This window comes from Corvus hawaiiensis, chromosome 2, assembly GCF_020740725.1.
Source record: "Corvus hawaiiensis isolate bCorHaw1 chromosome 2, bCorHaw1.pri.cur, whole genome shotgun sequence".
Classification (NCBI taxonomy): Eukaryota; Metazoa; Chordata; class Aves; order Passeriformes; family Corvidae; genus Corvus; species Corvus hawaiiensis.
Window position 1 is genome coordinate 58,343,647 of NC_063214.1, and position 26,353 is coordinate 58,369,999.

The 26,353-nt window shown below is 34.5% G+C and overlaps 1 long non-coding RNA gene across 3 annotated transcripts in view; it reads left to right on the forward strand.

The window, feature by feature from the left end:
• Positions 1–26,353, forward strand: part of LOC125321862 — a 111,113-nt gene that overhangs the window by 52,318 nt on the left and 32,442 nt on the right. For 2 of the 3 annotated variants that reach the window (XR_007201740.1, XR_007201742.1), the window contains exons 3-4: positions 3,968–4,058; positions 20,957–25,445. This is a non-coding gene — a long non-coding RNA (uncharacterized LOC125321862). Of the gene's footprint in view, positions 1–3,967; positions 4,059–20,956; positions 25,446–26,353 lie in introns of those variants that run through there. The other variant, XR_007201741.1, reaches the window with a different exon arrangement.

The window sequence follows — 26,353 nt, forward strand, 5'->3', positions numbered from 1 at the left end:
TATTTGACTACATGAAACAACTGCTCTTTTAAGCTTTTTTATTTCTCAGCTGCACTGTTCTCATATTTTACAATTACATAAAGGTGGGTGTGGCTAAAATGAAAGCAGTAAGCAATCTGATGTGAATATATAGTGTCTTCTAAGTGAGTTTTCCGTTCTTATATTTGATGTACTCCTTATTTTGAGATAGTTAGGGGGAAAAAATCATGTAGCTTAAATAGACCCTTGTAGAGCTGCTTGCATTTTTTACCTCAGTTAAAATGTCAAACATTAACTGGGATTACTTGGCCCTGGAAAAGTTACATTTGGAGGAAATATCAATTGAACTTAAATATGTAAATGTATATATTTATATTATATCAATAAGTGAAAGCTGAAGTTCTACGCTTAATTAAACCTTGCTTAGGTATCAAATGTAGCATAGTGTGTGTATTTTTTTTTTCCTTTGTTTCTTTTCAGTCTAATCCTTTATCTTGATTCTTAGGAAAAACATCCAAATAAGCTTCAGTTGGTTGGGGCTTGTTTTTTTTCTTTTTCTGCTCTAAAGTTATACTGAAAGTTTCCAAGAGGTACCCTCTCATTTTATAGATATGTATCTACTGAAGCTTGAAGTAACTCTTGAGAATTTCTAATTTTCAGAAATAACAGTAATTTGAAAGTGTGACTGTGTATCTGTGTGACTTTTTTGTGTGCTAGGCTAGTACTTCATAGGAAGCTTATTGTAGTAACATTTTAAAGGCAGGCTACATATACGATACCAAGGTATCATGGGGTTCTTTTTCTGTTTAGTTTGTTGTTTGGTTTTTTTTTTATCCTTAATGTCTGGAATTCTGAACCTATTACTATTCCATCCAAAATGTAACATCATGGAAGGAAAAATAAATTGGAGTCTTTAATTCCTTAATTATGTTTATGACTAATAAGTCAAATTCTGCAGTGAAGTACGACTGGAACTGCATACAAACTACCTGGTTCTGTATACCCTGCCTGTGAACACTGTGTGAAGGTGCACATCTTATCCATCTTGAGTGTCAAAAACCATCCTAACAGGTGTATCACTACTTTTCTGATACACTTTTACACATGTAAAAGCACATGAGCTTTCTTTACAGGAAAAGTAGCCACGTATCAGTTAGTATTTCTTTTATAGGACCTTACTGGGTTCTGTTATTTGCACTGGGGAGCAATTAACTACTGAATATGTAAGGGAGAATCAAGAAGCTTATCACTGTATTCTACGAATATGCTGCAGGTATTCTGCCTCGTAAATGTAGTCATCCACCCACACCCAAAGGCCCATAGCAAGTTATTTGAGTAATTCACATTCATTACAAACTGTCAAGGGTAGAGTGCATCTTGGACTAGTTTTGACTGTCTGTGAAAGAACTAGGGAATGAAATTGTAAGCTTTTTGTGTAGAAACAAAGATATTTTTATCAGAAAGTTTTTAAAACTAAAAATAACTTCATCTACACCCATAAGTGTTCTCCACTGATTTTTTTTCACTTATTTATCATTATAAGTGCTAAACACTTAATATCTAACACTGGAACCTGATCTCAAAAAATTGTTTTCTATTACCAGTAATACTTGGAAAATTTTGTTTGAACAGGCTGCCCAAATTATTTTTGTACTTAGTCCCCTGTGACTCTTCCCACACCCATCTATTTGTTTAATAGAACTAATAATGTATTTTAAAGATAGAAAAAAAAGGTGATATGCCCCTCAAATAGAAAGGGAACATCAGACAGAGTAGAGAGGTGTAGCCACAGATTTCCAGTAACCTCTTTTAGTCAGTGAAAATGTTGCTTTGCAATTTTTTTTTTTTTTTGTGCATTATTGGCAGGAGGTGTGTCGAATTTTTAGGTTACTGATATATTAATACATAAGTTGGATTTCAAAAGGAATCTCTTTATTGAAAAATGTCTTCATTGTGGATACTGGGCAATTTCAGAAATTTTCAGAGCAAGCTAGGTATGAAAATTTCTGCCCATAAGTGTGTAAGGCAATGTCTGTACTGATTATTTTTTTAACCCTTTCCTGTAAGTTTTTAAAACACTCATTCTAATAACAGAACTTTGGGATACATTTGATATTACCACAATTGAGGGATAGTTCTGATCTTAGCTTTGAATGCTGTGTGAGAACTTCAGAAGATTTGTCTGAGTGTTAGAGGAGGGTAGCACAACTTGAGCTCTAGTCCAGCTAGCACTTAATGTGGATCAATTTTTTACTCTAATATTTGCATATAATAATATTTTTAGTGTATTATTAAAAACAAAAAAATGGTCTCTTTACAGAGAATACTAAATTTTTGAACTTTTATTCTAATTCTAAGCACTTTTCCATAGCTCGACAATGAACAGTTGCTAGTGTATAAGGATGACCTCACACACACACATTTATTACCATATGCACACAACAGTAGAAAATGTAAATTATGTACATTTAGCTTTTATTTTGTTAAAGGTTTCCCCAGATGTCTTCTAAACCTGAAGGCGATATTGTTATATTGCTCAAAACTGAAAGATAGGAGTGACTTTCAGTGATCGTTATTAATGTCTAAAGGAAACCACTGTTAGAAATAGGACCCCCCTGCTCCGTGACTATTTAGTTTGTTTTCAGACACTGCAGTGAGTGTATTTGGAGTAAATAGTTTATTAATAAACTTTTCAACATTGAATCTGGTTACAACTAATTATTTTATTTAGCATGAACTGAAATTCACTTGAAGATTTGATCTGAGAAAAAGATAATTACACATCGAATAGGGCTTAGGCATGTATTTTCATTTAAAATAGCTTTATGTAAGTCCAGTTTCAATATAATCTTCAAGTATGTTAATATAAGCACAGAGGGGGACCAAACTTTTTGTGGGTTTGGTTTAAGAACAAAAACTTTTTTTTAAAAGGTGAAATAGATGATGTGTGGAATACACGAACATACAAACTCCTTTTTCTTGTTAAAGCAGGGTGCTTATTATAATTCCATAGCTGTGAGGGGGTTGTAGTATTTTCTCAAATACTCTTAAAGAATAAAGAACAAATTTATGGAAGTATTTGTAAGCAGGTGACCTGATCTAGGCATCAGCTACTCATTTATTAGGCATAGGATGTGTCTTCTTATAGTGTCTACAGTGAAAAAGTTCAAATAAAGTCAAAGTAGATTTAAGATTTTGGCTGTGTGAATGCAATATTTCCTCCAGTAGCTATTTGACTATAGTTACTGCGTCTGTCAAGTTATACTTTGTTCTTACCTGATCAGGGCTGCCTTTCCACCTCCCCCCCCACCCCCCCCCCCCCCCCCTTTTAAGTTTTAAAATTTTGTTTTATCTCTCAGAATGTATTATATGACTTTAGTTTTCCATTATATGTTTTAAAGTAGCTAATATTTGTAGGCTAGATTTTAATAAAGGCAATAATGGTACTGCCTTGAAGAGCAAAAAAATTTAAAACTCCTTAAAGTGAAACACTAGAATTTAAATACTTAACAGTCAATAGCATATTTTAGGAAATATGGAAATATGGCAGTAGTAATCACACATCCATTAAGTAGTTTACTTACTAAAAAAACTTACCTGTTTGCTTGTTTGAGGGTGGGTGGAGAAGGGAGGGATTGGTAGTGGGTAGGAAGGGAGAACAACACCCCTTGCTCCTTTTTTTTTTTTTTTTTTTTTTTTCCCCCCTTTTCCTTCCTCTTCCTTTCATCTTAAAATGCTGTGGGAAGAATGAAAGCAGAAACATGCTAATCTGATTTGTTTCAGGAGGCTTCTGATAATAAAGAGGCATATCACAGGTGTTCCTAATCAAGTCAGTTTGGCTTAAAAAAAAAAGTATTTTTAAAATTAGGATTTCCTGTAACATAGACAATGCGAGGGTCAAGCTGATGACCTACATCTATGTTTGGGGATCAACCATGAAACTGTGGGTGTTGGAAATATGTTATAATACATGACATTTTTATTGCAGGTTTTGACCTTTCAATAGAGAGCTGATTTTGGAGAACGGCTTACTCCTGTGATTGAAAAACTCTCTGGAAGGTTGATGGAGCATGAGCATGGTATATATTATATTAACATTTCTCTTATTACATATGTTCTTTATTTTTTAAAATGTACACAGTAGTATAACTTATTCAGATCATTCAAAATAAGCCAGTTCTGATGGGATTGTTCAAGAATTTATTATTTGTTAAAGTAATTTTTCTTTACACTCCCTCTGTAAAATTATAAAACACTTAAGTAAAAGTATTCACACAAGCTGTGCTCAGAAGAAAATGAAGTGGCCAAAAATATATATAAAAAAGCTGAGTTTGCAACAGCCTTGATTCATTTGAGTGATATAAATTCTCCATATAGTATTGTTCTCATATTCCTGTCTTGGGAATTAGTCCAACTGAAATGTTGCTAATCCAAAAAGAAAGTATGGATGATATAAAAAAAATTATTTTTCAATAACTTTATTTTTTTGCTGGCAGGGTGTGTTAAAGAATAGAATAGAGAGCTAGCTGAGTGCATTTCCATGTAGTGTGTAAAATTTGGTTTTAAAGGCATTAATAAGCTAGCTACCTGACAAGCAAAGAAGCAGAAAACAGAAAAAAACAGGTCTTCAGAGCCTTCCACCTGTACCAAAATAGTCAGAAATTTTATTTATTTACTGTATTTGTTGGTAAATAGATATTTTGTAGTAAAACACTGAACATTTAGGAGGAATTAATGTGGATTATGCTACACTCATATTGCAAGTCCTGCTTTGCACTAAAAGTACTCATTTGGCTGAAACTGAGAAATCCATTCAGAGTAATCATAACCTATCTACTCATATACGAATAGTCTTAACTAACCATTTACACACACACTTGAAATTAAAATAGTAACTGGTCTTGGATTGAGTAAATTTATTGAAATACTAAATGGAGTAGTAAAATCTGTAAGACTTTATCTTCAGCAGTATATATTACAGTACAACAAATTTTATGAACATGTTGTGACTTTAGCAATTCCAACTTTCAGCTGGAATTCAGTTTTTATCCTTAATCAAATCTGTCTGTCTTCAAAAGCACATTTTTTTGTAGGAAGTAATTGTACCATAAAATCAGAGAAGTTTTGAAAACCCAAAATTTCAGTTTATCCCAGTAACTCCTAATTTCTACCAAGCAAATCCAGTGAGGTGTAAATTTCATATTTCCTCATTGTTGTAACTAATGGCTAGTAGAACTGAAGAATTACTGGAATTTAGCAGTAATACACCTCCTGTTATAGAAGTATTTGAGGCAGATGGGTTCTGAATATATTTTTCATACAGTACTATGATTTTAGGGTAGTTAAGGCCTCCTAGAGAAAATTATCAGTTGAGTAAGAAAACTTTGAATACAGAAAGTATAGGAAGTAAACCTTAACTTTGTATAAGCTTTGAAGTTTGTGATTAGTGAGTAGGTAATTCTTTCAGTTTTAATCCTTTCTTTATGTGATTAAACACACAGTGAAAGTACTTCTACTAATGCTTAATCGTGTTTGGGTAGCATGCCTAATATGCTCCCAAATAAATAAATATTTCGGTCTGTCCAGAGACTGGTTTGGATGTTCTGCATTTCTGTTTTTTCTTTTTTTTTTTTTTTTTTTTTTTACTTTTTTTTCTTTTTTCTTTTTTTTTTTTCTTTTTGCTACTAGCTTTCTTAGGAAAATAAGGATTTCAGGATTTCACTGAATAGTTTGAGTTTGTTCTTTTTTTTTTCCTGTACAAAAGCAGTTACATTCTTGTTAATGAAAATCAGGATTATATTGCAAGGCAAAGGTATCTAAGGCTCCCTTGTGAGATATTTAAAAGGTGAAAGTTTGATGGAGTGTTCCTTGGTCTGACACAGGTTCAGAGTATTTCTCATAGATTCTTATTCAGCAAAAAAGGTGGTTTCTGGTTCATAACTGTAAATCAAAGGGATTTAGGGCCTAATCCTGCAAACTTTAATGTACACAAGTAGTGCTAATGACTCACTACCATGAATAAGGATTTGCAGAATCATATTCTCATTAGATGCACACTTTATTTCCTTTTACAAATTTAGTATATATTTAAGTATTTAGAACTTTAGGACAGGTCTAAATGCTTTTTTAGAAAGTGCAAAGAGTTTTGCAGTAATGTAGTAATGAGTCTTACCTACTTACAAGCTCTAATATCTTTTAAGAGTGCTGCAGTTGTCAGTTATGATTAGAGTCCACTTATGGTGTTGATTTGCTCTAGAACATTTTTGTGCTGAATTTTGGCCCATATTAATTTTAAAATTTTTTTTTCTAGAGCTGTTTTGTACTTGGTAGTCAGTATGACTGTTTCTTGATCCAAAGAGTAGGTGAAACTTTCAAGAAAGCTGGTGGGGTGTGTTCGTTTTATTTTCCTACTCTTAGCCTCTCCTATTGTAGATCTTATTTAGCAAAACAACCATTGATTTTGTTGGAAGTTCAGCCTGAATTAAGGGCCTGCAGTGCTTGCCCCTTAAAAATTGCTGGTGTGGCTATTGCAAACTGTGTGCTTGACTTCATAAACTGTTTTGCAATATCTATTTGTAATGAGGTTGAAAAGACAAAAATGTGCAGACTTCTATACTGAAGTGCTTCAGATGTGGAACTTTGCATGGCCACGTTTATTGTTCCTACTGTAGGTATAACACTTGAGGCTCTACAAGTCTAGTTGATTAAATCATAATTTGAAAGCTGACAATTATTACATGCTTATTGCTCATCCAAAAGGAACTGTTGCAGATTACTTTTACAATTAATTTATGATTTCTTTAAGGACTTCTCTTGCTTTACAAAGGCAACTGAAATAATTTTCCTGAAAGAGATATGTAGCTATAAATGCTACCCATGCCTAGTTACTACAACGTGTGTAAAATCAACCATAGTTTGAAACCCTTGTTTGATATCTTATGTATGACTGTTTTAATTTTAAATATGAAGCAACTGAATTTTCTGGATTTTGTTAGTTTAAACTAAATCCAGCCCTACATTATTTTAAAATGGAGTTTTGTATACCATTAGAGTTGAATAGACATTAATTTTTATTATTACTTCAGACATTCAATGGAACACGTATGTAGGAAGGATTTAAGACTGGCATACTTAGACATCATTTTTCCTTGTCTGTTGTTAAAATGGTCTTGCTAGGCAATGGGAAGGGAAAAGCAAATGACATGTAAATTCTTTAGGAAAAATAGTTAAAGTATGCTAACTGGGATATTTAAATACTTACTCTTCTCACTCAAATGCAAATATATATAAGTAAGGTATTGCCCCCTTTTTTACTGTTATTTTTAATTTCAACAGAAGTCTAAGGAGGAGTTTATGTAGACCCATACATTGAGGCTTTCAGTGGGGGAATGAGAAATGTAATCAAAGTTGTTAAATGTTCATATAGTGTATTGATGACTTGTTAATACACCTTGGTTTAGACTGCTGTTTGCATACTAAAAACATGTATGAAGATGCAATTGCTAATTGAGTAGTGTGTTTGAATAAATCACTGTTTCTAGTTTTGTTAATTTTTGATTTATTTCAAATACATGGATATTCATGGTAATTTTTTTTTCTGAGTTTGTTTGGGGCAGGACTTTTTCTTCTTTCAGAAAACAAGGGGTTTTTTGTTATTCTAAATTTTTACAGCAGTATTATAAGAGAATTAGTTCTTTTTATTGAAATATATTATCAGGATAATTTAGTCAAAGCAAGATGTTAGGAATATCTGTTTTTAATTTGCGAGGTCCTTAAAAATCTTAGTAATGTGGAAATACCTCTGAAGTATTTACACCTTTTCTTTAACCCACTAAATTTTAAGAGCTTGCTTTTTACTTCCTGTGAGTGTCCTATGGGGTTTTTTGTTTTGTGGATGGTTTGGTTTGGTTTGTTGGTTTTTTGTTGGTTGGTTTGTTTGTTTTTTTTGGTTTTTTTTTTTAAGCCTTCGGTCAAAGATTTTCGGGATCTCATGCTTCCACTTCCTAGCTGGCATGAAGACCAATTAATTTTTTTTTTTTTAATTTTTTTAAACTTCCCTTTCTCCCCACAGAAGGAAATGGATTTTAGTATTCATATGAAAGTTAACTTAAACATTTAGAAAGTACTGTAATTATGAACATGATTATGATCTTCCCAACTTTAACTGATGATTTCCTACTTCAAAATACATATAACATCATATAAGTCACTTCTAGATTTAACAGGACTTCCAGTGGATCTGATAAATGAAAACATTTGCTTTCTAATTTCTGTATTCTTTTGGAGTAAAATTTTCTCTTGGTAGAATGAGTAGATACTGTGGTCTTATGAATGTTATCACTTCAGTAATTCTGAAAACACTTCGCTTTCTCTTATTGCAAGTTAGTCCATATTTTAGTCAAGCTCAAAAATTAGACAAGGAAGATGCTCCATCTGTGAAACATTGCAATGACTCTTATAAGAAAGTCTTTCTCTAAGTGAAAATATACTGAAAAGTTTATTGCAGAACACAGTTCTCTTTTGATATTGTGACACTTATTGTCAGCATTTTGCACAGGCAAAAAGAACTCCTGATTAAAAAGAATGCTTATGCACTAGTTACCCTGTCCCTATGCTCCCTAAAAACAAAAGATTTTTTCCAGGTTCTCAGGAGAAGGGAAAATGATGCTTTTAATGCCAAGCACAGGAGTTACAAAAGCAGCACTCAAATCTGTACTTTTCTTCATCTGTGTTAACACCTAATTTTAAAAATATTTTTTCATCTCTCAGGCAGAGTGAGGGATAGTAGTTCTTTATGACCAGAGTATTTTTTAAACAAAGGGTCATATACTCGTCTTTAATTCTATGTATGTGGAAATCCACAGCCTGTTTGACATGTGAGTGTTACTAACATATTTTCCATACTTCTTTAAGTCCCAAATTCATGACCTCTCTAAACAATTCGAGAGCAGATAAAATAAGGTTTGAAATAAAATCAGAGGAAAATGCTTGCCTTCTCTTCCTAGTATTACCAGGTTTAAAATCTGGATCTTAATGGTGCCTGTTGTGCATCTAGGTTTAGGGTGTAATGAGGAGACTCTTGAATTAGCAGTGAAAGAATAATTCCTTCCAGGGTATTGATACTGCTAAACTGTGTTCTGTTGACACCAGCGGCTCTTCTGTTTTTGTTGAGGTTTTGATCCCACCATAATGACAGTGAATTTGGCTGTGAATATTGAGTATTTGCTTCAGAAATTGATATTTTTTTGAAACTGCCTAAGAAATTCACAGAAATGTAAAATACAAGAATATTCCTAAGTTTTCTCTTAAATTTGTTGTCCTGGAATTTTTTTTTTTTTTGCCATTTAGGTACATAGACTTATTGCATTTTTGGTGTGTAATACTTAATTTGTCAACCTCACAGTCTTCTGACCTGAAAACAAATTTGAAACATTGTTCAAAAAAAATTTTTTTTACCTTAATATAACTTATGTTGCTGACCCACTTTCCATTATTAAAAACCTGAACAGAATTTGTCATTGTGGTAGGAATTAATGAAGGCTAACACTAGAGGGCAATTCAAAGCAGCAGCTTACCCAAGAACAGTTATGGGTGCCTGTGGCCCTGAGATGAAAAAGAGGGAGCCAATGGAAACTTTCCCAGGGTCTTCCCCAGGCAAAAGCTGCTCTTTGTGATTACCCTCCTAAATGGCTTATTTAACTCACTTTTCATATCTTGGAGTGCTTCACTGAATGAGAAAGAAGTTAAGCTAGTTCTTATGCTTTGCTGAATCACAAGTTAAGAAACATCTTCCACAGTGTCTTAACCTTGCTTGCTCTTGTCATTGTCAAAAAGGCATAACTTTCTCAGTGGTGGGTTTTGCTTGGTTTTTATTTGCTGACACGTCGTACATCAAACTCTTGGAAAGATACTAGGGTTTGGGGGGCGGTAAGATAACATTACAGAAAAGCTTAAATGTCTTTTATTAAGTACCAAGGAAAATGGAATATATGGTGAGTAAAATATTTTCTTACAAGATACTGCAAAGTTAGTCAAATTAAGAAGACAGTATGAATTTAATTTAATATTAAAAAAGACCCCTACACACACAAAAAACAAACCACAGCACAACCAGGATATGGTATCAGATAGGTACTTCGTGTCTAGAATTTTATCAAGTAAAACATATTATATAGAATGCAAAAAAAAACCCAGTTGAAGATGAGCAATAAAGTGCTGTATTTAATATTTAACCGAGTAGAAGAGATCATTTGTGTATATTGTACACAATTTAAACAATTTATATAACAGTGCATTACATAATAAATTACAGTTTTCACTGTTACAATGTTCATTATAGATTTACAGAACATCTTAAATCCTTGTAAATAATAACCTGTAATGCAAATGATGGTGTCGTGGTTCTTGAAAAGCACTCTAGTATTCTTTTTTAGCAATGCAAATTTTCTCATTATATTGAAATGTACGCACCCAGCCGTGTAAATGCTTGTGGCACAGTACATATTTGAAAACAAAGGGCATTTTATATAAGTGTGTGTTTATACCTGTCTTTCTGTCTTACTTTATGTGCATATAATATCTTATATATTTTGTGTGCTTGTATATAAGAAAGCTAATCTATGATTAAAATGGCATGTTTGTTTCTACACTCTGGATCAGTTTGTCAAGTTGTGTTTTCTTTGCATTCTTTTGCACAACTTACTATAAACGTCTAAAATTTGCTTTAGCTGCTTTCAAGTTGTTTTTTTACAAAGAATATTTACTTGCAATCACTCTGGCAATGCCACAGATGAATATAAATACTGCAGGGCATTGTTACAGTAAACACTTACACCTGTTTTCTGCAGGTCTGATCAGCAACTCTAGTGCTACTTGAAAATATGTAATCTGCTGGCAGTGTTGTGCCCAACCTTAACTGGTGCTGGTGCCTTTGAAGGAGAGATACTGTGTCATAACACAGTATGTATAGTCCAACAATGACTGACCTTGATCAATCTGTCCAAGAAGAAAATAGTTTTCTTGGTTCTTAATTTTCAAAATGCACAACAGGGGAAAAAAAGAAGCATGTGAAATTTAACCTACAGAAGTTGTTAGGTTCTCTGGGGTTTAGAGGAGATTTTTGCTTTCATTGGGGGAATTAGTTGGCAGTCATGCACAGTGATACAGAGGTCTTAATCACACACATGAACTCTTGGTTTTGAGAATGTATTTCTACAAAATCTGTCTGATTCTAGGTGATTAAACCAAGCATGCATGTAAGTTTTTAAGGAACTGAACCCTTAGTCTTTGCAGGTAAGACACTACCATTTTAAGAATAAGCATTTTCATGCCAATATGACTCTTCTCTTTTTTCTTTTTTTTTTTTTTCCCTTTTACCAGCTTGATTTTTGGCCCTAAATCAAAGAGATAAGTTCTGTCATTAACATTAAAGCTGTCTTCAGAATTTTGTTGATTTGAACAAAGCAAGAACAAATGTGTAAGTACCAGTAATGTGCAGACCAGTATTGCAATACTGGTCTGTTCTGTCTTTAAGCAGGTGGTTTCATGTGGCAGGCTGGAAGAGACTCTTTTTCTTCCCAGCTTTTGACAAAAAGATGACGCATATGACTCAGAATTAGAAGGGGAAATCTGCCAGTTTGCATCAGTTCTTTAACTTGTGGGCTGCTATTCACCACAAGAAAAATCAGTATACTTGCACCAGTGCTTCTTGAGAGATGAGGAGTAATCATTTCCTTCAAAAAGTGTAGGAGGATTGGAGTAGGCCTTTCATATGTTACACTAGGCTTTTCCTATATTAAGGTATTTTTCAATTATATTAAATTTTTAGAAATAAAAAAACCCAGATAATTTTATTAAATGTTACATTTAATAATTAATATAGGAATCAGGTATTATAGCTTAATGTAGATCAAAAGCAAAGTGATTTGTTTCATGAAACTTCTGTTTTGTTGGCACTGAAACTCAGCTGTTGTAGATCTCCAGAATCAAAAGGTAAGGGGGTTTTTTTGTCTATTTTTTTAACCTAATGCCATATATCTAAATCTCCAGTTCCAGCTTTTAAGTAAGTTAGTAGGACTGATAAAAAAAAAATTAAAATAGCAACTTTGAAGACAGAAGCCATCTGTTTTGAAGGGGAAAATAATTACTTGAAGTATGGAAGATCTGAGTTTTCAAAATGTCTTGCCTTAGACCTGCTATAAAAGATAATGCAGATAATTCTGGTTCTTTCATATAGGTTAGGATTACAATGGAAAGATGCTTCTTGCAATACTGATATTGCTCAAAGAGCAAGTCAAGTAACTTTTTACTTCAAAAAAAAAATTGAGATGTTAGTTTTCAGAGATCTAACACCTTTTAGATTTGTGTGTATTTATTAGTTTGAGAGTACAATTTTGATTTTTTTCCCCTTTTTTTAACTACTTGTGTACTTTAAGTATTGGATTATAAATCTTTTTTCTTAATATATTAACTTCTTGTTAATTCAGCTTGGTTTTACTTTAAGCTTGTTAGTGAAATATTGAAAATCTAGCTTAATATAAAGCCATAAGAAGCACCCAGCATCCTTATCTTTTGTCTTTTTTTTGTTTGTTTTTTTGGGGGGTTGTTTTTTTGGTTTTGGTTTTTTTTTTTTTCTGGTGGATAAAGTTCCTCTCATTTGGCAAAACCATTGTTACTGTTTTGGAAAAGCATGTTCTAAGTGAAGTTTGTTTTCTACCTGGGAAAATGAAATTCACTGCTTATCAATCTGTGTCAGCCTTAGAAAGCACCGTTTTATTTTGTATTAGCGCAGTTCTGTGAGTAGTGGGTCTCACTGATGGAAAGTGGGGAACCAAACAAGAAATGTTTTTGACAGGGAGTACACAGATCTGTGTGTTAGATGGTATCTATTAAGATTAGTAGTATTCTATTAATATTTCACAGAGAGGTGGGGGAAAGATTGCTGCTCCAGCTACCACTGAATAAACAATAAGATAATGTGATTAGGAATCTGCACCCAAAGGTGTTATGGACACTTGAAACTTCTGCTGAAATGAGTAATTAAATAATGAAGTTGTAGAAATACAGCTAACGACTGGAAAAGTAGCAGTTACTAGGAGGTGTTCCTCTGCTATTAAATAGTGGATTCCCTTAACAGTTGGGTTGATTTCTTCAAACAGGTCAATCTCACCTTTCATAAGTCATGCTGTTGTCTGGCATTTTATAGAAGTCATGTAGTGATGATGTTAAGAAAAAGACAAATTTACTGCCTGAGCCAGAAGGCAGGCCTACAAAAAGCAACTTCTTTCAGGACACGAAAAGGTCTTTGTTCTGTGGCCTTGGTCTTTTTGTGCTTTGACCCTTGTTTTATAGCATTGTCACTCTGACCTTAAATCTTTGAAAGCAGACATGCAGCAAATTTAGCCCTTTACAAGTGGGGTTTCGTTCTGAGCTATGGGCCTGATTTTAATCTTTAGGCATTATAGTCCCATACAATACTGAGATGTAACAAAATCTCAATTCAAGATTTGTGGTTTGGTATTGTGTAAATAGTTATTTATATATAAGGGAATTCTAAAAAAATATATTGCTCTGTTACTGGCCTATGATTTGTAATTATTTACCAATTTGAGATAAGACAGCAACTAGGAAGGCAGTCTGGCTAATACTGACCAATAGATTTTTCACTTTCCCAGAAGTACTTTGGAAATTGATCCTGTGCACAGACCACCAGGGTGTCTGGAAAAGCGACTTGAATATTCTCTTGAGGACAAGAAATGCTTTCCTGTACATTCTAGAGTTAGAAGATTTAAACAGCAATACTTGCATGGCCTTCTTTCATAAAAGACTGTGCCAACTTAGGGTAGCACAAAATTTTACACGAGGTCTGTGTCTGTTACATGAGCAAGTCTTCTGAGAACTTAATAAAACTAATTTTTTTTTTTAAGAAAACCAGAAATTAATGAATGTAATTGAAAACCAATAGTTGACAGGTTTTTAAGGGTTTTTTGAGAATTTAATATGTTTAAGAGGAGAACCTGTTTCCCTATCTAAGTAACTTTACATTATATAGCTGATTTATATTGGACAGTTATTGTTGTTTGGAGAGGGATTGTCACATTTTCTTTTATCAGTAATGATTCGATATACTTCAGGTTTTGTAAACTTTAGCTATAATAATAGGATAATCTTTTCTGAATCTAATAGTGTAAAAATCTAAGTCTACGTTTTTTGGAGAACTTGAAAATATTTATCTTTTTTTAATTATTTTTTTAATCTGGAAAGGTGTTAGAAAATTTTTTTTTTTATACTCATGCAGAAACTGAAGATTATATTATTAGACAGATCTGGCTTCCTTTTTGATAGAACCACTATATGTAGTTTTAATATTTTTTGTGATAAAACTGGGGGGAAAGGAACATTTTAATTACTACTAAAATGAAATGTAAAACTTACTTTGTAGAACTTAAAAAATAGCTAATTCGTTTTTCTTAATTTTGTATGTGTCCTTTCAAGCAGAAAGAATGCTGGTACAGATTGAAAGTGTTCACACAGTTTTTCTTCCTGTGCGCTCGCCAAAGGTGCAGAGAAGACAGATTTTTAAAAGTTGCGTGCAAGCTATACCAGTGCAGTCAAGAGGGATCTGGAAAGGCTTTTCTGAAATGCAACTTTTACATACTCTGCTAGAGCTTGGAGCTTGTTACACTTTACAAGTTCCCTGTAAAGTGTTTCATATAGCAATCTAGTTAATGCATCAACTTCTGACAAAACACTTTTTAGAAGCTGGGAAAAGAGATGGGAGGGGTTAGTCTTATTCAGTTTTATTTTTAAGCTACAGTTGATTCTAAAATACACTGATAATATACCAACGTATACATTGATAAATTTTTTGTGTGCTATGTCAACTTCCCGTTGTTATGCTTTTTTTAGCTAGCAAGCTTATAAAAATTGACATACTGTACTTGCTCAAGTCAGAACTGACTACCTTTAGTTTCTTGCCTTTCACGGAAATCCACTGCATTCTGTTTGCTATTCATCGCTCCAATAGAAGCATCAATATTGCAGAACCAAGTAACTGTCTTCACTTCGGTTTGTCTTTCTGAGTGCAATTGGCGGGGGGGTGTGCCTCATACAAATTAATATATGAGTCAAGCTAATATAAGCAATAGTTGGAGCCTTAGATTAGGTAAAAAGGGTGTAAAACAGAGTTTGATGCTGAGAGTCCTGAACTGCACTTCTAAATTTCCAGGTATTTTTATACTTACAAATTTCTCAATGGTTTTACTTCCTGGTTTTTATTTTTAGCTGGCTTTGTTATTTCATGTTTATCTTATGCAGTAGTTCTCCAGCTAGTCTAAATCTGTTTGTTCATGATCCTTAGAGAGATGGCTGGACACATGATATAGATTCTCCAAATTTAGTAGCAGTAAATTTCAGTAATCAGCAGTCATCTGCTTCACTTTAGTTATTAATACTTTACATTGCAAAAAATGAAGTTCTCTCAGTCTTTTGCCATGGTTATATGGGGAGTATTCTTGACATAATCAGGAAATAGTTAACACACAATTTTTTTTTTGTTAAAGTTCATGCTATCAAAACTCTAAATTGGTGCTAGATATCTCTGTTCAAATCTTCAGTATTTGTTCAGAGAATTATTTAAAGCATTATTTGTGATTTTTTTTTTTTTACACAACTTTATAATAGTCTTGGAAATATTCATCTGCTTGCTAGAAGGTATGGGAGGACCTATTATACATGGAGAGTGTGTATAAGCTTGGTCCTGAATTACTGCACCTCTTTGAGGAGAAGTGAGGCCAATTTATTGCTGTGTTAGAGTCATTTAATTAAAAAAAAAAAAAAAAAAAAAAAAAACCACAACAAAAAACCACACATGCAACCCTAGCACGAAATTGCTGGGTTAGAGACGGGGGGTTTTTTTCTTTTATTTAATTTTATTTTTTCTTTTTAAAACTGCAGTCTTGAAAGTGAATTCAAAATCTGTTACTTTGGGAGAAGAGCAATCAAAGCATATAGTTTATTCTCTTAATTCTTCTTCCTCTGACCAGAAAGTAACCTCAAATTGAGTGAATTAACTGAGTGTCATAGGTTATGCCTGAACCAAATAATAATGGAATAGTAGCTGAAAGTACACTGATACCTTTAAAGTTAATGTTCTGAAATATTTCAGTGGAATCTTTTCTTCTTTTAAAAAATACATGCATATCACTTTCAAGGCTGCTGACACCACGAATTAGATGGAAAGATGGTTCCTTAACAAAGAAACAAGAAGGCAGGAATAAAAAAATACACTTCTAAATCTAAGATTTAAGAATGAACAAGAGTTATAAAATCTAGTATGTTTGCAGTATGAATACTGCAGTGTTGAGTAAGCATGTGACAAAAATAAAATGAAACTATTGTTTTAACTTAGGAGGGAGGGGTGTAAACAGTGTATGAGAAAGATACAGCTACATACACTTCTAGATCTTAGAATCTTAGAGAATGGGAGTGTTCAGATTTCTTGGTAGTGAACAGTAAGATTAATTCTGTCTTTTTCCCAGATTAATTCAATAAAACCCCAAAAGTGTTTCCAGCAAGTGTTGAACTGTGTCAGTGTGTTTATTCACATTTAGTGGTGTGTTAGTGGCACTGAGCTGTGAGAGGAGAGCTTGGCAAATTCACCAGCAGTTGTCCAGAAAGCTACACTGCAAAATGTCCTAACATAGGAGTAACTTAGACAGAGCAGGGGACACTTGTCAAAGATGCCCCACTTCACGCTGTGCTACCTCAGTGCAAACCCTGTCTCATTTCCAGTTAAACTAAGCTAGCCTGGGAAAACTGAGATATGGACATGTAATTGCTGGTGTCAGGGCTATGGAGGAGAGTAGTAATGTACAAATGTAATGCTTTAGACTGTGGAACACTTAAGTCTTTCAGGTTCACGTTCAGTTTTCTAATTTTAATGTGATTTAAGGTTGGGAAAGGGTCACAATGAACAATGAAGCAATAGCTTTGCTTTCATATTGCATCTGTGTTTTGCATTAATGACTAAGTAACAAAAGCAATGGAATATGGTTGTGTGCAATGGTGTATAACATTATTGATGAGGAAGAGGTTTTGGCCAAGAAGTATCAAGAGAGTGCTTTTATTGTATGAGCAAAAGGCACGAGGTAAATGTTTAATTTTACATTGTGTTCTTGGGTCTTAGAGACAACATACAGTACTTAATACAAAGGCCTTGCTATGTTTTACTCCAAGTCACTGACCTGTCAGTCAGATTGTAGGCCTAGTGGTACCTTCTGGATATAATATGTTACACAGAGGTTTAAGGAGCTTATTAGGAGTTATAGTAGCATTTAAGGAGCTTATTAGTATGCATAGTAGCCAGAAATTGACTTGTACCTGGTTTTTATGGGGTCAGAAAAGATGGAGTTTGGCTTGGTGTTGCCATAAACCCTTAACCATAAACAATAAAACCCAAAAATGTTATTTTATATTGGCCTTGGTCTTTGATAAATCAACTAAGAAATACTGAAATCAAGGAAGGGCTCCTTCATTGCTTGGGAACACTCCAATTGCTAAAACAAGCACAAATACATATATACACACGCACACATGCTCTCTTTTTCTTTCTCTCTTTTTTTTACAGTTCCAGTAGTTTTTTTCAAAGAGCATTCCTGACTTGTGTATGTGAGCCTGCTTCTGTGGAATTTCAGTTTTGCATCTTCAGAATCCTTCTTCCTCAGCAGAGCCCTTGCTTTTAGGGACTTGGGAAATGTAATAGAGCTGCCTGCAGACATGATTCCCAGCTTTTATTGATGTCTTCTTTGTCTGTCTCTCATCCACAGGCTTAAGACACAAGGATAGAGGTAGGAGGAGCACTCTTGGTAACAACTGTATTGACTTTATTACCAAAACATAATGGTACACAGCTTTGTGCAGACACTCCTGGATTTCAGTAGATTCCTGGCTTAGCTATCAGTACAGTTCTTATCTTGAACTTCCTCCTTTCATCCTTTTCCTGTTCCACAACCCCTTTGCTCACATACACTGCCTTCAATTTTATGTGATAATTTGCTTATTCTCCTTGCAGATGAAAAGATGAAATCTATTTTAATAGCAATGTAGAAAACATTGTGTTGAATTTTGAGGTGGTTTGTTTCTTTTGGAGCGTTTCGTAGTAAAGTTTAAAAAAAAAACCCAACAAAACACCCTCCAAAATCATTAAAAAAAAAAAAAAAAAAAAAAAGAGGAAGAACTCAAACAAACAAACAGCCCAGAATCCTGTAATTCATGTAAGGTTTTGTGTTCATGTTTTGTATGGGCGGGTGGAATTACCTGCAAGTTTTCTTACTAATGTATTTACTGTAGAAAATAGTTCTTCTAAGTTTTCATTTCATGGTGTGTATAGTTTAATTTTAGAGGGATTTAGTTATGCAACAGGAAAAAACCCTTCCATACTTAAGCTAGAACCTGAAAGGAATCAGGCAATTGAAAGAATAATATCAGTTAAACACATGAAGTTTCAAATGAAGAATTTGGCCTGACTGTAAAAATGAGAAATGCACCTCCAAAGATATTAAATGTTGCAGCTGTCTTATTTTAATAATTTTCAGTCAATCTTTTAAGGTAAGTTTACAAGTACAAATTAGTATTTTCTCTTGATAGAGAACAGTTTTCATATTCTTTTTCCAGAAAAGTTGAAGTAAATCTCTTACTGCCGGGTAGCCTTTTTGCTCACATCTGTCTTTATCTTTGCCTTCCACATTTTATATATATATATGTATGGTGGAGATTTCGTCTTTACTTTTTCCTCTCTTGGCTTCTTCAGAGGGGAGACCAACTGTCAGAGCATACCTTTACAGTTTAGGTTTATTTTGACATTGCACTCCTGCTTTAATTCACCATGGTAAGTTGGGTAAGTTGTGCCTATTTAATCTAGATTGCCTATTTTAGCTGTCTGATTTAAAAAAAACCAACATAGGTAGTAAGAGGTGGGGTGGGGGTATAAGTGTAAATATAGCTGTGCATGTATAAAATAGACTGGAAATGGCTCTTTAATGCAGTTCCTGAAGTTAGCATTCCTACCTGGATAAATTATATAAAAAGTGTTGCTGCAGTTACCTGGCAATCTCACTTTAATTGGCACACTTGTGGCAAGGGACTCTTCTAGTAGATATTGTCCTGCTGTATTACTGTAGGAACAAAAATAGGAAGGGAGAAAAGAAACACTTCCCAATCTTCCCCCCACATGGCCTGCCAAATCTCTTTTTGTGCTTCCAGATAGCCCTGTTAATTTCCAGTTGTCTATCATGACCTGACTAGAAGGCTTATTGCAATGGAGTGGAGTGCTTGGGTCCGTGCTGTATAAGTAGCTTTGTTTTAATAGTTTAGTATAAAAACCTTAAAGAAACCGTAATTCATGTTATCTAGGGAACCAGTAAAAGGACTGCACACAGTTAAATCTCTGGCATTCTTTAGTCTAAGAAAATGATACCTAGCAGGGATGTGAACTCCAGATCTCTTGCCTACTTCAAGTAAAATAGCATGGTCATTCTAGGCTGGGGGCAGATGAACTCCTGCTCATAATAACAGGTAAGTTACTATTCTTGCTAACAATCTGTTGTGGTTTTTTTAAAATATTTTTTTTTCCCTGAAATTAATTAAGACTCTTTTGAATCTGTCTGCCCAAAAATTGCAGTGGGGTAAGCTGCAGAGCTAATAAATGGCTTGAGGACTGATAAAGTAGTAGACAGAAGCTTATTTTGAAATTAGCTCTTATTCTCTTACATGTGAAAATTGTTGGGGTTTTTTTTTTCACATCCGAGTTTCCAGATGACCAAAAGTTAGGTTAGAATTTTGTTTCCTTTTGAAGTAAACATCTGCATAATCTTTAGCTCCTCTAATCAGACACACAATTGTCCAGTTTGTGGTTCATGTCCCATTAAGGTATTATGCACAGGTGACAATAAAGTCTAGAGCTTCACTGTAAATAAACAGTCGGCCTGGCAATAGACAGATGTTTTATAAACTTTCTGTGGTTCATTAATACAACTGATGTTACTACATGAAAGCTAAAGTTCAATAAGAAAATTCTGCATTCAGGTCTCAGTGTATGTTTCTGTTTCCTTGAAGCACAGTAGACACCTTGGCATAACGTAGCAGCACATAATGGTTTGTGGGTTTTGAAAAGGTGCAGGCCATATTGTGCTGCCTCAAAAATACAAGGATTTCATCACCCTGAAGAGACATACCACTTATGAATTAGCCAATCTTGTGATGCTGATGTCTGTCATACTTTAGCAGCACGTAAATATTGGTGTTAAGACTGTAAATATCTCCAGTATTAACTGTGCTGCTGAAGTAAGGCTAGCCACTTCTGCACGTGAGTCGTGGAACAGGACGTTGCATGTATTTCCTATGCCTTTTTGTTGCTATAAATTTGTATATTGTTTGTATATGAAGACTTTCTTAGCTTTTTTTGTATTTTCATTTATTCAGAAACTATATTTAGAACTTCATTGTATTTTCATTTATTCAGAAACTATATTTAGAACTTCATAGTAAATATAGAATAGACATGTATATAGAAATTTTGCTTTGGTTTATGTGAAAACTGAACTTTTTAAAGGAGCCATCTCAAGCTACACCTGTGTAACAATGCTTTGGTAAGTGTGTTTGTTTATATATTTAAAAACTATAAAAATTATGTTACTTTAATTGTCAGTATGTCTTTATTAAAGCTCTTAAAACTGTGTTCATTTTTACTACCTTTTTTAAGTTAGTGGAACTGGGAAGTTTTGGTCATGCTTTTAGCAAAGAGAACTCATAAAGAAAAAGTGCCTTCCAATTTTCGTAACAAAACTTATTAAACACTTCATTTCTTAAACCACTGGGCTACAGACAGGTAACAGTTTTATGGTTAGAAGTTTAAACTGTGTATCTGACTATGAATTTACTAATATTTTTCTCATCTTCCACTAAGATCTTTCTCTTGCAGGAGAATCTTTCTTTGAGATGATTTAAATTGCTGCAGTGAGAATGGAAATTACTTGGGCTCCTTTCCTTTTAAAAGCTGCATGCAAGAACTGTGTGGTGAGTCAAATATAGACTAATGGTTATGTAAATGTCACTAATTTTAGATACAGATATGAAAGTGTGTTTCCTTTTAAGATTTTATTTTCTTCACTATCATGACTCAGTATCACTTGCTAATCTAATTTTATTAGCCCTGTTGTATTTTACCATTTAAAAGACACATACCTTATTAAAATAAGCTTTCACAGAGTCAAGTTAATATATCATATAGATGTTTTAAAAGGAGGAAAAAAGCTTATCTGCACTGGAGATTTGTTTTGATTTTAGCATTCACAGGCCTGCTACTGGTGCAGTTGCATAGGTACAAACATGATATAGATGAATATTAATCCAAGTTGTTATAATTCATAAGTTTGCATTATTTGATCATATTTCAGACTGGTAAAAATCACACTCTCTTTGTCAACTACTACTATGGATTTGAACTGGTAAAGTAACTAATGGCTAAAATTTCTGATTTAGTTGAGTCCTGAGCAGTTCTCAGTAGCAAAGCTGTGCAGAATTAGACAGCCTACAGCTTTTCTTAAAGAAGACTTCTGTGTGCACATTTACCTACTACAGGTTTCTTAAGATACATGACCAAGATGAGGCTGACTACTTAGAAAAAATATCCTATTTGGCTCAAAGTTGGATAGCTTTCTAATTGAGTTTCTTCAAGTAGCACTGTGTTGTATTTGCGTGTTTGTGACTGCCTAATATTAAAGACCTGCACATACATTTCAGCCATTTGAAGACTTAGAAATGCATGGAAAAATCAAAATCTGGGAATTATAAAAGAAAAAGGTGTTATTCTTCCACTATGCCACTTCCCTTAAAGGTCACTGATTTTTTTTCAGCATGCTGCAGACTGGTGCCTGCAGCAGGCCGTCCATCCAGTTGCTCTTATTTTGAGTAGAGCTAGTATTTTAATGTACCCAGGATTTTTCCCAGGGACTTCTATGAGTAGATGTGAATCTAAAAAGCTGATCAGAGACTTGAGAACATACAAGTAAGCCTGTTTGCATGTCTTTGTCAAAGTCCAGTGGCCAAACCGTTTGTTCCCGACTACTTCATTGTGCTCGTGTTGGCCTTTGTGCGAAGAGTGAAACAGACTGTGCTTCCTTCTGGTTCACCATGCAAACTCCGATCACTGGCACAAGGGCAGGAAATAGCAGGGAGCAGGAAGAAGCAGAAGGGCAAAGGTTGGACCGCCTTGTTTGGTGGCCCTAGCGGCTTAGAATAGTTCAGTGACATGGTGAAAACACAGTTTGAGCATTTGCAGAACCAGAGTTCAACTGAGGAACCAAAGTTCCTGTCTGAATTAAGAAAACTACTTCAAGTGCTTATGAAAGCCTACTCAAATGATTCAGTTCCTAAACCTTTGAAAAGGATGTTACATTTCTCGCACAGTTCACAGGTGGCTTAATATTATCAGTTATATTTTCCAGAGGTTTGCTTGTAATGGGTGGTGCCATAGGCTGTGGCTGGATCAAACTCACTTGGTGTTGCAGCTCTGGGGTCCTAAGGACTGTGCCTGATGTAAGAAAGGAAGGCTCACTGTTTTCAATTCAGGTGCTTATTTTCTGCTCGGCATAGGAACTGTATGGGAAAAAGATGCTTAATTCACATAAAAGGGAAAGAAAAGATAGGCCTGCTTGAAAATAAGCTAATAGCTGTATATGAGTGAAGACAACTCAAGTGTGAAGAGCATGTCTAAAAATGTGTTGTTAAAAGGTTGGAGCTGAGAAGAGATATGGAAAGGACAGATCTGATGAACAGGAAAATCAGAAGGATTGAAATACGTTGGGCAAAGATTTGGGTGTTTGTTTGTTTATTGAAATTGGAAGAAGCAGCAGCGTGACAGAGGGGATCTGGCTTGAGGCAAAGAGAATGAGTCAGGCTTGGGGAAAGGGGCTTGCACTCCTCAGATCATTCCTAACATTCATTGGAGTGCTCTGCACTTCAGATCCAGAAGGGAATGCAGACTGTTAAGTAGTAGCTTTTGCTGTCATACAGGAAATCATCTCATCATATTCCACAGAGAAGAGGGCAAGCCTATTATTACCCTTAGCTACTTCATGGATTTTGGTCCTGAAAAGCAATCCCAAAGTAAGAGTAGCTGATGTCATAAGGGAGATCTCTAGTTCAAACAGGGTCAGGCAAAGCTGTTTCTTTAGGGCTGTGTCCTGTCGATTTTGAATATACTCGAGGATGGAGACTCTGCAGCCTGTCCTGTTCAGCTAGAATTTCGTGCAGTTCATTTCTTACCTGTTGCCTCTTGTCCTGTCTCTGGACACAACTGAGAAGAGCCTGGCTACATCTTCTTTACTCCTGTACCCCCACCAGCAGACATTGAGAAACATTGCTGAGATCACACAAACACAAGCCTTTTCTTCTCCAGGCTGGAGTCTCAGCTTGCTCAGCCCTTCTTCATGTGAAAGATTCTTCAGTTCTCTCATCGTCTTTGTGGAAGTAAATAGAATGCTTCATATAATAGGGAGAATTAGAATTCAAAGGAGGAAATGTTTTTGTGGGGGAAAAAAACCAAAACCACAAGCTAATAACTGTAAAAGAACATGAAGATCACAAAATGAATCACTAAGAAGTTAGATAACTCCTGCTTTAAGATTCTACAATCTTCATTTGCCCCATTGTGTCAGTGTACGATGAAGCAATCTTCGTGATCATACAGAATATTAAATCTGTTGATAGGATCAGCCTGGTGTGGTGCTGGATCAGGGAAGATGTTTGTGGGCTATGCAAGCAAGAAGCCTGATGTTGCTATAGGTGCTGCAAAACTTAGTAAAAAATTCTGTAGGCAATGTAACAAATGGCTGCAAGTAGAGGAAACCATGTCTTCATAGTTATGTCAAGTGAGAATTCCTAAGAAGTGAATGTGATGTTTATTTTTCTGCCTTTATTCTCACATGATGCTGGACAAGTTACCAGGCCATTGTTTCTGTAGTGCTTATATTGTGCTTTACTTGAGAGGTGTCTGATTTAAGACACTCATGTCTGAAAGAAACACTGGTGGTTCACATTGGTAGCTGAGCTTCTTAAGAGTTGTCATTTGAATTAAAATACTCTGTGAAGTTATGTCTCCTGACATTCTCCTGTCGTCTTAGAGGGTACCTCAAACTGTTGCATACTACGATAGTTTCTACACCTCCATGTCACATTTAAAATAGGGATAATGAACACATACCTTGAAGGGTTGTTGGCTACTTTTGTTTAGTAGCTGTACTACAGTAATGCATTTCCTCATTGAATTTTCTATGGCATTTATTAATTTTGATTTCAGAGGAAGAGGTGAGTACTGTGCATCTTTTAAAGACCTGTTCTGCAATCAACTTTCCTTGTTACCAGCTCATACTGGGAAACAGAGTTTCCATGCTGTTTATTCATAATCTGTTTCTGTAGTCCTGTGAACTCCAAAATACTCTGATTTGTGTCCTGTCACTGATTCATTTTGCAAATACAATTATTATTATTAAACACTTGTGTGTGCCATTTTTTGAATGTTGTTTCTGTAAGTTACTGTGTCAACATTCTGCAAAATCTTTTATACACTAAAGGTAATGTACATGTTCGAACTTCAGCATATTTGACATTAAATTTACCTGTGAAGATCTATTTTCCAGAAAGAATGAACTAGTTAAATTGTAACAATTTCTTAATGTACAGTGGTAAGCACTGCATCTCTAAAAATATAAAGTGACTTATACCTATGTATTTAGGACTTCTACAGCCATTTTCTTCAAATTGCAAAGACTGTTTTCTTGGTACTGCCTATGGTACTACACTTAGCAAAGTGAGAGTGGTCTGTACTAGAAATTTGGATACAGTGATCTGAAAATGTTTCAGCTTTTCCCTTAGTCATGGTATCTTGTTAAGTATTGGGGGAAGTTCTTCTAATCAGGTTGCAATATTAGCAGTAATGGTTGAAATTTGAAGTGTTTAGATTCCCTGTGTCTTCATCACAACCTACTGTCACAAAAGTCACAAGAAGTGATAGAAATATATCCAAAGTGGTGAGCTGCTATTGTACCAGTTTAACAGCAGCAGCAATTCTTCATGTAAAGTAAAGCAAAACGTTTAAAATGTATTTGAAGGAAAACTTATGTCTGTGATATACGTGAATCTCCTTTCTAAGATGGCAGTTGTAAGTGTGTATCAGAATAAAATATTTAACTTTAAAGAGAAATAGGAAAAAAAATGGAAAAATGCAATGGCATGAGTGGCATTGCTCATCTTTCTGTGAGAGGGATAATAATCATTGGAGTACTTCTTTATCACTCTAAATTATTTCTGATAGAAGTTATTCAATGGTCATCAGGTGCAACTCTTATTTTTTTCCATATTTTATTCACTTATAATTGCTCTGTATTTGTTAATAAATTTATCTTATACTGCTTCTGCCTCTTAAAGTTAAATTTTAACCTTATGTTCAAAAGTTCTGAAATTAACATATTAATTATAGCAGCACTTATCCAGTTTGTATCTTCAATCTAAAGTATATGGTGCTGAGTAGGTGAAGGCTTAGTTTCTCTTGAGAGATAGGAACAATATATCCATAGTGTTTTCGTCTGCTGTTTATAGCCAAAGGAGTCAGACATGGATAGAAAGCTTCACATTTCCCTACATTTCTGCAGGGCAAGCATGTGGCTTTATTGCCCATAAAAGAACCTTCTGTCAGCAGCTTTTACACTTTTAAGTGGTTTTAAAAGTAAAACATTTTGGAATCTCTCAACAAATACTCAAAATAACCTTAAGTATTATAAAATTTGAAATATATAAGGCATAGATTATAGCATGTAAAGTCTCAAATGTATAAATTTTTAATGTTTTATTGAAATAAAGGCACAGGAAGAGCTTCAGGGGTTATATTATTCGACCAGCTAAAATAGTCAACAATAATATAAGACTATGGTTCTACAGCCTTGTGATTCTTGAGCCAGACAAGTTTGGGAATGAGAGTCTTCTTGTTTCCTTCACTATTACCCTGGCTCTGATATTTCCTTGGTGGTTTCACTGAATGACTGTAGATTAGTTTTTGGTAAGCTCAGCCAGCTGAATGTGCTTGCTTTATGTAAGCAACAGTGCCGGCACCAAGAAAAGTACCCTTCTCTCCTGTGACTGGCGTTCCAGTTTTAGAGTTCATTGCCATTGCTTAAATTACTGCAAGGAATATTCAGGACCTTATTCTTCCTTTTTTGACACTACTACAGGCAGACTTTGCCTATCTGCTCTTTAAATCAGTATCAAAAGGTCTAAAAACATCTTGGTCTCTTTTTTTTGTACAGAACATTGGTATCAACAT